Source organism: Ovis aries, chromosome 15, assembly GCF_016772045.2.
Source record: "Ovis aries strain OAR_USU_Benz2616 breed Rambouillet chromosome 15, ARS-UI_Ramb_v3.0, whole genome shotgun sequence".
Lineage (NCBI taxonomy): Eukaryota > Metazoa > Chordata > Mammalia > Artiodactyla > Bovidae > Ovis > Ovis aries.
In genome coordinates, this window is record NC_056068.1 from 81,393,330 (window position 1) to 81,407,026 (window position 13,697).

Below are 13,697 nucleotides of genomic sequence, written 5' to 3' on the forward strand. Positions count from 1 at the left end.
CCTGGTGTGCTGCGGTCCATGGGGTCGCAGAGAGTGGGCACGACTGAGCGACTAAATTGAACTGAACTTGTGTGCTGCAGCGTGAAGTGTGCAGCTCCACTGAATTAAGTTTTCTTGCCAAAGTGTTCTTGATCCCAAGTCCAGTCAAGCCTTTAGATCTATCTTTCAGTTTACAGAGGCTGGAGGAACCAGTTAAACAACACCCCCCGAGGAGACAATTGAATAAATCAAGAATGTGAGATAGTCTATAAGACAACTGGCTTTACAGGAGATAAAATAGAAAGATTAAGGAAAAATGATGTGGTAACAGAGTCACGTGGTGATTGTTGTAAACTTAAAAAAAAAAAAAAAAACGGTTTTAAAAGAGACCTCCCCAACAAATGCTTGACTTTGATTCTGAAACAAAACAAAACAAAAACAAAAAAACTGTTCTTGTAGACAATGGAGGATAACGGGAATTTTGAAAATGGACTGGTATTAGATGATGTTAGGCAGTTATTAATTTGTTCAATGTAATACTGTATGATGGCTATGAATGAAAGCATCTTTAAACTCTGGAGAAATGTCACCCTCTTCAATAAATGGTTTTGGGGAACATGGCTAAACTACCTGCTAAAGAATCAAACTGGACTACCACTACAAACTCTCACACCATATTACAGAAGAAGTTCAAAACAGATCAAAGACTTGAATGTAGGGCCTGAAACCGTACAACTTCTAAAAGGAAGCCTAGGCAGTATGCTCTCTGACATAAGTCTTAGCAATATTTTGGAGGGTATGTCTCCTCAGGCAAGGGAAACAAAATATAAGAGAATGGGACCTACTCAAAATCTTTTGTACAGCGAAGAAAACTGGCAACCAAATGAAAAGACAGCTTACTGAATGGGAGAAGATATTTGCAAACTATTTTGGTAAGAGATTAATATCTAAAATATACAGAGGACTCCTACAACTCAACCTCAAAAAACCAAACAACCCAATTGAAAAATGGGCAGACACTCTGAATAGACATTTGCCCAAAAAGACTTACAGATGGCCACCAGACATGTAAAAAGATGCTCAATATCATCTTTTCCCCCGATGATCCCTAATCATCAGGGAAAGGCAAATCAAAACCACAATGTTTTATCACCTCACGCTGTCAGAATGGCTAGTATTAAAAAAAAATATTTACAAGTAACAAGTGTTGGCAAAGGTGTGGAGAAAAGGGAACCCTTGTGCACTGCTGGTGGGAATGTGAATTGGCGCGTCCACTGTGGAAAACAGAAGGGAGCTTCCTCAGAAAACTTAAAGTGAAACAGCCCCATTTGATCCGGCACTCCCACTTCTGGATATTTATCTGAAGAAAATGAAAACGCTCATTCAGAAAACAAATCCGCAGCCTCATGTTCACTGCAGCATTGCTTACGATAGCCAAGACATGGCAACAGCCTAGATGCCCACCGAGAGATGAATGGGTAAAGAAAATATAGAACATTACTCAACCATGAAAAGGACGGGGTTTTGCAACAGGGCTGGACCCGGAGGGTACTCTGCTTTCTGAAGTAAATGGAGAAAGACATGAAAGGAAGCATGTTATCACTTATGTGTGGACTCTAAAAAAATGAGCAAAATAACAAAACAGTGACAGATACAAAAACCAAGCAGGGGGTCGTCAGAGGAGGGGGGGCTGGGAAGGAGAGAGATTAACCGGGAGGTGAAGAGGGCCGAGCTTCCAGCTGCAAAATAGATCAGTCATTGGTATGAAATGCAGAGTGTGGGGAGTAGAGGAATTATGTGACCTCTTTGTATTGTGACAGATGGTAACTAGACATCTTGTGGTGAACATTTTGAAATCTATGGAAGTATCGAATCTCTGTCTTGTGTAACAGGAGCTAGCAGTGTTGTAGGTCAATTATACTTGAAGAACAAATTCATGGAAAAGGAGATCACCGTTATGGCAGGGGGCAGTGGCGGCGGGGCGAAGACTAAGGCGACGGTAGCCAGTGGCTACAAGCATTCAGTTATAAGACAAAGAAGTCCTAGAAACTGTAATGTACAACATGATACGTGTAATTAATACTGCTCTACCTTACATATTAAAGTTGAGAGTAACTCCTAAGAGTGCTCATCACAGGAAAAAAGAATTGCTCTACTTCTTTGCTTATGTATCTATGAGATGAGAAATGTTAGCTTATTGTACACTGGACCACCCAGGAAATCCCTGGAGTTCACTCTTGATACTGTACATTCCATGAGTCTTGCAAGTATGCACTGACGCGTATACACCATTATAGTTTCATACAGCATGATTTTGGGACTTTGCTGGCGACCCAGTGGGTTACACTCTGTGCTTTCAAGGCAGGGGGCACAGGCTCTACCCCAGGTGGCGGAACTAAGAGCCCACATGCCCTGGGGCATGGCTGAGACAGACAAACAAACCTGCATCTCCATACAGGACAGTTGCCCTGCTCTCAATATCCTCCGTGCGTATCCCTCCCTCCCTCCTTCCCCCTGGAGCCCTGGCGACCAGAGCTCTTTCTGCTGTCTCCTGGTTCTGCCTTTCCTCAGAACATCGCAGAGCTGGACTCACATAATATGTAGCCTTTCCAGATGGGCCTCTTTCACTTAGTCACATCCATCCACAGTTCTTCCGTGTCTTTTCATGGCTTGATGCTTTGTTGCTGTTGCTTACTTGCTAAGTCGTGTCGGACTCTTTGCCACCCTATGGACTGCAGCAAGCCAGGCTCCTCTGTCGTCCGCTGTCTCCCAGAGTTTGCTCAAATCCATGTCCACTGAGTTGGGGATGCTGTCTAACCATCTCACCACCTGCTTTTCCTTTTGTCCTCAGTCTTTCCTGGCATCAGGGTCTTTTCCAGTGAGTTGGCTCTTTGCATCAGGTGGCCAAAGTATTGGAGCTTCTGCTTCAGCATTAGTCCTTCCAACGAATATTCAAGGTTGATTTCCTTGGAAATCAACTGGTTTGATTGACCGATCTGACTGGTTTAGCATTGATTGATCCTAACCTTCTTCTTGCAATACAAGAGACTCCCAAGAGTCTTCTTCAGCACCACAATTGGAAAGCATCAATTCTTCGGCCTTCTTTATGGTCCACCTCTCACATCCATACGTAACTACTGGAAAAACCATAGCTTTGACTAGGCAGACTGTCAGCAAAGCGATGTCTGCTTCGTAATGAGCTGTCTGGGCCTGTCACAGCTCTCCCTCCAAGGAGCAAGTGTCTTCGTATCCATGGCTGCAGTCACTGTCCACAGTGATTTTGGAGCCAAGAAAAAAGAATCTGCCACTGCTTTCACTTTCCCCCTTCTATGTGCCATAAAGTGATGGGACCGGATGCCATGAGCTTGGTTTTTTAAATGTTGAGCTTTAAGTCCGCTTTTCCACTCTCTTTCACCTTCATCAAGAGGCTCTTTAGACCCTCTTCACTTTCTGCCATTGGAGTGGTATCATCTGCATACCTCTGGTTACTGGTATTTCCCCCAGCAATCTTGATTCCACCTTGGGATTCATCAAGCTGGGCATTTTGTGTGATATACTTTGCATAGAAGTTAAATAATCAGTGTGATGACATACAGCCTTGTCGTGACCCTTTCCAAACTGTGACCCAGTCAGTTGCTTCATGTCTGGTTTTGTTTCTTCTTGACCTCAGTACAGGTTTTTCAGGATACAAGTAAAGTGCTCTGGCATTCCCGTCTCTTTAAGAATTTTCCACAGTTTGTTGCAGTTCACGCAGTCAAAGGCTTTAGCATAGTAAATGAAGCAGATGCTTTTCAGGAATTCCTTTGCTTTTTCCATGATCCAATGAATGTTGCAATTTGACCTCTATTTTCCTCTGCCTTTTCTAAACCCAACTTGTATATCTGGAAGCTCTTGATTCAAGCACTGATGAAGCTTAGCATGAAGGATTTTAAACATAACCTTACTGCTGCTGCTGCTAAGTCGCTTCAGTCGTGTCCAACGCTGTGCGACCCCATAGACGGCAGCCAACCAGGCTGCGCTGTCCCTGGGATTCTCCAGGCAAGAATACTACAGTGGGTATAACCTTACTAGCACGTGAAGTGAGCACAATTGTATGGTAGTTGCAACATTCTTTGGCATTGCCTTTACTTGGGATTGGAGTGAAAACTGAGCTTTTCCTGTCTTATGGATCCTGCGCGTTCACTCATGGCTTGACGGTGGTTCAGTCCCTAAGTTGTGTCCACCTCTTGCGACCCCATGGACTGCAGCCCACCAGGTTCCTCTGTCCATGGGATTTCCCAGGCTAGAATGCTGGAGTGGCTTGCCATTCCCTTCTACAGGGGATCTTCCTGACCCAGGGATCAAACCCGGGTCTCCTGCCTTGTGGGCAGATGCTTTACTAACTGAGCCACCAGGGGAACCCATCACGGCTTGGTGGATGATCTCTCTTCAGCACTGACTAGTATCCCACTGCCTGGATGGGCCACAGTTGACCTTCTCGCCCACTGAAGGACAACTTGGTTGCTTCCGAGTTCTGCAATTGTGAGTAAAGCTCCTGTAAGCGTTACTGTGCGTGTTTTTGTGGGGGTGTGGCTTTAAACGTACTTGGGTAACTTTCATGCTTTTTTTTCCCGTCATTCTCCACATTGTCACTGGCTTGCTCTCCCAGCTGTTGCCGAATAACAGTTTCATAATGCAGATTTTATCAATGTGACCAGTCCAGGTATTTGGTTTCCCAGTTTTACCTTTTTTATAATCGAAACAAGAAATTCTTACTGGAAAACAGTAATTCGTGATTTCAAAGGACAACATGCTGTCCCCCAACCAGATGAAGCAGAAATTCAAGTCTGTTTAAGTCAGGTTTGCCTTGTAAGTTAACTGAGGCGTGCTCTCAGGGACAACACCTGTGAGAGGGTGAAGGCAACAGGATCAGAGGGAGAAGCTGAACCCAGAGGCACTCACAACAGAACTCCTCAGCTCTGGGGAAATCTGAACTTGGGTTGGTCTGTTGCAAGTGTGCAATCTTGAGACAAAACAGCTGGGTGCTTATTCTGCAGAACTGGTCGGTCATAGCCTGCTGGGCGTGTGGAAGGAGCCAGAGCTGCACCCCAGCCCTCTGGTCTCATCTCGCGTTCATGTTTCTGCAGCAGGATGATGAAACTGACTGAAACTAGGAAGGCCCAGACGTGAGGGCAGATTCCCCAGCGGGGCCTCCGGGGAAGCCGCTCAGCTCTCTCCTTGTGGGTTACAAGGGAACTGGGTGCGACCAGAGAGCAAAGAGCACATTCGCGGTGCATTTTACAGATGATCACACAGGGATTGATTGTAAATTTTTAAAAGGGGAGCTGCATACTAGCTGGGAAAATTCACCTCCCTAACCTCTTAGCAGGAGGCACTATTGACCGATTGACACTACAGGAAGTCTCCCTACATACAAGCGAGTTCTGTTCTGAGAGCACATTTGTAAATCCAATTTGTAAGTCCAACACGGTTAGTCTAGGTACTCAGCTAATACAATCTGCTGTTGTACTGAGCTGTAATCGGTTTATAATATTTTTCACACAAATAATTCATAAAAAACAAAGACAAAAATAAACATTTTTAATCTTGCAGTATAGTACCTTAGAAGTACAGTGAGTGAGTGTGAAGTCGCTGTTGTGTCTGACTCTTTTCGACCCCGCGGACTATAGCCTACCAGGCTCCTCCATCCATGGGATTTTCCAGGCAAGAGTACTGGAGTGGGGTGCCATTGCCTTCTCCAGTACAGTAGTACAGAAAACTACAGCTGGCACGCGGGGGCTGGCATCCAGCAAACGGGCGGGAAGCGTCACTGACCCAGGAGGGAGACGAGGGGGGAGAAGGCAGAGCTCAAGGGTGGGCAGCAGCAGGAGTCGGGGGACGAGCTGCAAGCGTGTTCACGCCTGACCTTGACGGCACAGGTCCTGGTTCCTTGCTGGATGCAGTTCCATGTCTACCTCTTGAGAAGAACGATCCAGGGCTGCGGAGGGCTCTCCTCCCCATCTTAGATGACGCAGCAGTGCTGGACTGCATGCTGAACGGCTGCAGCAGCCTTCGTGCACCACTCTACATTTGGGTCCCGGGCCCAAGAATCTAACACCGTGGCTCAAACAAAGGCAATCCCCTGGCCATTTCCTGTCCTGAATCTCCTGGGTTCTTCACTTCTTCTTCCTCCTGTCTCTTCATCCCTTCCCTGGGCACATTCAAATCTTTGAAAGTTCACAACTTAAAGCTTCCTATGTAGGGGCCTTATTGTATTCATTACCACATGTCTATATTTACAGCACAACATAACTCATCCAAGTGGGACCCCGCACACATTTTCCTAGGGGGTATGACAAACCTGGAAGTACTGGAACTTCATATGAAGTACAAACAGATTAGTAAAGCGAGGGAGAACCAGCTTTTACTGCGTGCCGAGCACTTCCACAAACGTAATTTCATTTATTCTTTGTCACTGTTCCAGTTGTTTTACCACCCCGTCTACAATTTTAAAAATTGAGAATCAAACAAGCAAAATACCTTATGAAAGCAAAGCCAGCATTCCAACACAGATACAAAAAGGCCCTCAGCCTTGGCAGGCTTCATGCAACTGGTGCCATGGAATCTTCTCGTAAGGACAGAAACTATTCAAAGAAATCGCGTCATAAACACAACTAACTGGTGTTTGGTTTAATGTAACAGAGCTACTGTGATACTTTTATCTTTTAAAAGTATCACTAGCCTGCCCCTGTTCCCGTTTCTCCCAGGGGCGCATACTAACGTTTTAACCAACCTCTTCAGGCTACACAGAGCCGTCTGTTTCACACCGGCTAGTCATACACTGTACTTTAGAGAAAATGGAGGCTGTGCATGAAGAACTCCTTCACATTTGAATACTTTTTTTAAAAAGATCATTCAAAAGATGTTTTTCCCCAATAGCTCTTAATGAACCCTCATGTTGAATGGCTGAAAAAAAAAAAAAAAAACCCTTTGTAATGACTCAGGTTAGGTTTATTTGCAAGTACAAGCGCAGGCACCTCAGTCGTGTCTGACTCTTTGCGACCCCACGGACTGTGCGCCAGGCTGCTCTGTCCACGGGATTCTCCAGGCAAGGACACTGCAGTGGGTTGCATTTCCTCCTCCAGGGGATCCTCCCGACCCAGGTACTGAACCTGTCTCCTGCACCTCCCACATTGCAGATGGATACTTACCGCCGGGTCACCAGGGACAGAGGCCCAATTTACGTTGGTTTAAACACGGAAGAGTTTATTCTCACACCTAAAGACATTTAAAAGATAATAGTAAAAGGCACGCAGAGGCGGGCAGCGCGGGGTCGGTTTGGCGGCTCACGGAAATCTTCCCGGCAAAGCCCCTTCTTTCTGCTCCTGTGCACCGTCACTGTCGTTGAGGTTATTTTTGCCCCAAGATGACGGCTGGAGCTCCAGTCATTGTAAGTGCATTCTAGGCAGCAAGAGAGGAAAGAAAGGAGGACAGACAGGCATTTCCTTTCGTTTAAGGAGCATTTCTGGAAGTTCCACACAAGGTGTCTGCTCCTGTTGGATGGAGAAACGTCGGGAAACGGCTGTGAAGGGGTGCAGGTGTTCTTTCCTGCCACGCCCTCACTACAGTGTGGGACAAACCATGTCCATGCTCTCTCCCTTTCCTTCCTTTAAATACAAGCCAAAATCTATTCACTATAAAAGATATAAGGGTTCAGAAATGCACATACAGAAAACGAAATCTCTCCTTAACCACACCTTCTAGAAATGACCATTGTTAACAGCTGGATATTTATTCTTCTACTATCCTGTGGATTTTAAAAATTAAAAAAAGTCAATGATAAGATGTTTGACACCTGCTAGTTCGCCAGGACGGCCATAACAAAGTGCCACAGACAGGGCGGCTTAAACAATGAAAGTGCGCTTCCTCACAGCTCTGGCGCCCGGACGTCTGAGGCTGAAGCCCAGGTGTGAGCGGCGCCGGTTTCTCCGGACGGCTCGCCATGGAGAGGGCCGTCTTCCGGGGTCTTCACGGGCAGGCTTCCCCTTGCCCCCATCACCGCTGCTTGTAAGGACGCTGCCCATACCGGATTAGAACTCACCCTAATGACTTCATTTATTTTCTTGTGACTTCATTTCAAATTAATCTTTTTTTGTTCTTTTGAACTCTCTATTCTGCATTGGCGTGTAGCTCATTAACAATGTGAGTTTTAGGTGAACAGCAAAGGGGCTCAGCCACACATAGCCATGGGTCCATCCTCCCCCAAACTGCCCTCCCATCCAGGCTGGACCAGAACACTGAGCAGGGTCCCCTGTGCCACACAGTAAGTCCCTGTTGGTTATTCTTTTTAAATACAGCAGCGTGTACATGTCCACCTCAAACTCCCTGACTACCCCTCCACCCCTTGTCAAAGGCGCTGTCCCCAAAGACGGTCACGCGCCGAGGCGGGGCGCTAGGCCTGCAGCTCGGGCTCTGCTGCTGTTGCTGGATGGTGGGGAGGAACAGCGCTGCTCTTGCTGTACAGCAAAGCTGAAGCGGTGGCGCACGCATATGCACACATCCACACACGTGCTTACGTCTCCGCATTCTACCCCCTGATGGATTACAAGATATTGAACGTAGCTCCCTGTTCTACATGGCACGGTTTGTTGTTTTTTTTTAATCTATTTTATACAGTAGTGTGCATCTGTTATTCCCAAATTCCTAATTTATTCCTCCCCAGCCCCTACCCAGCAAAGTGACTTTCCTTAGACTCTGCAAAGGCTTCCCGCGGCAATGTGAGTAAAGCCCTTCAAGGCAGTGTGGCCACTCCACTCCAGCGACATTGACCTGTCACGGTGAGAATCCCCGCCCCTTCTCATCTCGGGCAGAGGTCGGCTCCTTCACCCTGCTTGGGATGCTCCTCCCAGCGCTGGGCTTGGCCGTCTTCTTCTCGGTATGCGCGCGTCCGCTTCAATGTCGCCTTCTCCTCAAGGCCTTCCCTGGCCTGTCTGCAGCTCAGACCCCCATCACTCTCCGTCCTTCCATCCTCCCTTGTTCTCCTCTTAGTGCCAACTGCCCCCCAGAGCACAGCCTTTGTCACCTCTGTGCCCGGGAACGCTGGACACTCATGAGCTTGTCGGGCTTACTGTATGAAACTGTTTCCGACCTCGGGGCAGCTGTGGTAAAATGAGTGACGATGTCGTTTGGAATGGGCCTTGCACACACAGATGAGTTCATGCCACTAAGGTCTGTTCTGAAGCTCTGAATAATCCTGTCAAGCTGTTTCTTTGTGGCCCAACTATTTTATGAAACGATGCCAGTTGGACGCTTGCTTGGTATGGCCTGTGTGCTGGGAACTGGGGCGCAGATGGGAATGAGGACCGGCACGTTCATGGAGCTCCCATATGAATGCAGGGAACTGATGAGTGACCGACCGCCTGGGGCTGAATTTATCTCATATAAACAATGCATTTCCAAATACTGAGACGGAAGCGTGGGAGCAAATCGTTTTTAAAATCTCCTCTTCAAAATGCTTACACCAAAAGGACCACACAGATGCCTGACAGCTGCCTTTCTGAAATTCTGATCCTTATATACTGTAATGGACCTCGACAGTTAAAACCTGAATCACATTTTTGAACTACTGAGAGGGAATTATTTCATCTGCCTACTGGAAATGAAGGCATTAAAGCCCAATCAGAAGAGCGCAGATGTCCCTAAACGCTTGCAGCTCCTGAGTTCTACTACACGAAACATTTATCCATAAGCAGGAGCCTGCTTGTAGCCACGATGCTGGACATGGAGTTTGAAACTTCCAGTCTGAATCTTAAACCGGAGCACTTATTAGCTGGACGGTCTTGCTAATCTCGTTTGGGTAATGTACAATTATAGCTGCCCATTCTAATATTTCAAAGGGTAATAGAGAAGACTTGAATTAGAAAATTAATGTCCGTGCTCTCTGTACACTGTAAAAAGAGCTATAGAAACACAGACAGCATATTAAAAAGCAGACATCACTTTTCCGACAAAGGTCTGTATAATCAAAGCTATGGTTTTTCCAGGAGTCATGTAGGGATGTGAGAATTGGACCACAAAGGCTGAGCACCGAAGAACTGATGCTCTTGAACTGTGGTGTTGGAGAAGACCCTTGAGTGTCCCTTGGACTGCAAGATCAAAGCAGTTAGTCCAAAAGGAAATCAACCCTCAATATTCACTGGAAAGACTTATGCTGAAGCTGAAGCTCCAATATCTTCGGCCACCTGATGCAAAGAGCTGACTCATTGGAAAAGACCCTGATGTCACAAAGATTAACAGCAGGAGAAGGGGACGACAGAGGATGAGATGGTTGGATGGCACCACTGACTCCATGGACATGACTTTGAGCAAGCTCTAGGAGATGGTGAAGGACAGGGAAGCCTGGCGTGCTGCAGTCCATGGGGCCGCAAAGAGGCGGACACGACTGAGCACCTGAACGGCCATAGTGGGTTCACCTTTGTTCACTGCTGGATGAACAAGTGACTTGGCAGAAACTACCTGAGGATGGAATCTATTAAAAGGGGAGCAGTTAAATTATGGCATGCAGTGGAACACCATACAATTATTAAAATAAACAGTGGTGCCTCTCTACATGGACATGTAAGGATATCCATGACGCATTAGGAAAAATCCAGCATCTATATGCATCAAGCAACCGCTTGGTAGACAACATCAGACTGTCAGCCAGGGTTTTTCTGGGGGTGGTGGTGGAATCCCTTAGAGTGGTACTAAATCCGTAAGCAACGTAAGAGACGCTCTACTCACAACAGGGGAGGCACACACCACTGACGGCCTCGTCCCCATCCAGACGCTTCCTAGGTCTCGGGCTTGACTTAGGTTAACAGTTACCTTGGAGAATGAACTTGGCTGAACTGTAGAGCTTAGAGTCATGGTGAGTAAACAGGCTCCTTGGAACAGTCTTTCATGCCACATTCACAAGATAAAAGGCAAAGCTGAGGCTGTTAGGCAACCTGCAATCTATTCACAACTGCACCTCTGCTTCAAGGTTAATGGCCAAAACTACGCTACCTGTGGCCTTAACACACTAGACTTGCTGCCTGAAAACCATTTTACTTTCTTAAGGATCACAGTGCCAACATACTTAAACACAGCTGGGTGAGAAGTGTGAGACGCCTTCCACTACTTCCCCACTTGGACTTTGTGCACACGAGACTTCACTGCTCTCCACGGGGAGAGGGCAGTCGGCGGTCTGCATCAAACTCAGAAGGTCATCGTGGCCTTCCTGAGACAGACAGGGCAGCTCTGGTGAAAGCCGGCTGGCTGGTACTCAGGCCACAACGGACCTGAGCAGATTTTCTGTGTGGACGGAGCGGAGATCCATCCATTTTGATTCATCAGTCAGTGAGGAAAAAATCCAATTTCTGAAAATATAGAAACTCACTGGGAGAAGTGGCTTGGACTTAAAGTGGTTTTGTGATTCCTCAACTGTTTAACAGGGGAATTTAAAGTGTCTAACAGTGCAGGACCTGACCACACCTCACAGGATAACTGTCTTGCTTTCACATTTTTTTCAGCACATTCATCTTTCAAAGTCAAGTACGCTGGCTCTGAAACCGAGCACAGCCAGATCAGGCCTTCTTGTCCTGCTAGCACGCATCCCTGGAAAGTAGGGGGCTATGCTTTCTAGCAGTTTTTAGAGAACAACCCCCTTTCGGTTCTAATATCAATACATGCAGACTGAAGACAGTCTGGACAATGGAAACGAGAAACCACCACCCACACACAAACTCCTCCACAAGCCTCCCCCTTGGAGGCAGCCACCGCCCTCCAAGCACCCTGGATTGTACCCCTTCCACGCCCCGTGCCCACATGAAGTCATATACATGTGAAGGACTGACTTACACTCGACCTCATACTCGAAGTGCTTTCTGATGTAACTAAGCTCTTCAAAAATAGTTATTTCTTCTCAGAATATAAGCAATGCTTGCTCTCTACAGAAGATTTGGAGAAAACTGAAAGCAAAAGGAAGCTCCCCACAGTCCTGCCACTGAGAGATGCACGTCTTTAGGGGAACACCTGCAGGAGCATTGCTCTTGCTCAGTCGCGTCCGATTCTCTGCGACCCCATGGACTGCAGCCCGCCAGGCTCCTCTGTCCATTGGATTCCCCAGGCAAGAGCACTGGACTGGGTTGCCATGCCCTCCTCCAGGGGATCTTCCCGACCCAGGGATTCAATCTCTATCCCCTGCATCCACTGAGCCACCTGGGAAGCATGTCCTCCCAATTTCTTCCCCATCACATATACAGTTTCATAAGAACTGCATTCCAAGCATATATACTTTCTGCTTTCCCCCACACCAGACCATAAACACTTTTCATGATTAAATATTATACCTGTACCTATTGCACAGATTATCCCTTAGCCACTAGTGAGTATTTAGGTTATTTCTAATTTCCCTGTTACAAATGATGCTGCGGTAAGTTTGAAATAGCTAACATGAATTTATTACAAAGAATCACCAATTTTTTCTCACCTCTTCTGAGAAGATATAAATGAGAGCTAAGGAAATACTAACCCTGAGGCAGCTTAAGTTAAAACTAGGCTTTGTGAAGGTTCTTAACTAAACTCTCAGCTGCCAAGAGACGAGGAAGGTGAGCTGCGGTCTATCCACTGAATTTTTCTATCCACTGAATTTTCTAATTCTGCTTTGCAGTTAAAAGTGGGGGGGGGGGGGAGGGGCAGTGACTGTTGAAAGCATCCTAGCTTTTCTTTTTAAAAATATGCATTTATTTGTTTGTGGCGCACAGGATTGGACCAGGGATCAAACCCGTTTCCCCTACACTGGGATTGCAGTTTCAGCCACTGAACCATCGGGGGGGCCCACACCCCAGGTTTTTTAAGGAAAGTTATGTAAACATAAGATCTTTATCTGTCTCCCTTATGACAAAATCAGAAATAAAAACATCAGGTGATACCATCCTCGCCAATCCCCAGCACCAAGAGGCCTGCTGATCTATCTAAACACGCTAGAAACACGCTAAAAGGCATGTTCAGGAGAAACAAGCAGGAATGTTGGCACATTTTTTTTCAAGTATACAATTTGTTTTTATTTACAATACCCTATAAAAATGTAAATTTAGAAACTTCTTAATTAATTAAAACCAAACAAAAAAGATAAAAGCACAGAAGAGAAGAGATAATCGTCGAGCCTTCACCTGATCGGCTGTGAAGGGAAGGCAGGGGGTGATGGCAGAGGGGAGGAGGGGCGCACAGGGCACAGGGGGGAGAAGTACAGGCGGAGAATAGGACAGCCGGCTGGAGCGGAGGGCCTCACTGCTGTACAATACATTTATGTGCAAAATGTTCATTTGGGTATTAAATACCGGAACCTGCCCCCCTCCCCACTACATTCAGAAAGGTGAGAGCAGCGAGGTGTGCTCAGGACAGGCGGGTGAGATCAATCAGATGCTGTCTGTTCAGGGCTGGCATCACCAGGGACCCAGGCCCTCATCTGGGTGACTGCGGAGCGGTAGAGGGTGGTGACGGGGCCACAGGCGCCCCCCCCCCCCCCCCCCCCCGGACACAGACCCAGGCCCTGGCTGCAGGCGAGACCAAGGGGCTAGGGCAGCGCTTCCGCCTGCCGAGCCGAGGGACCAAGGGGCGGAGCGGCGGCCTGCGCTCCCGCGGGGAGGTGTGGAGGCCCCCCCAGGACACCAAGTGCAGACAGGGAAGGGGACGTCAGAGCATGGCTCACTGCAGCG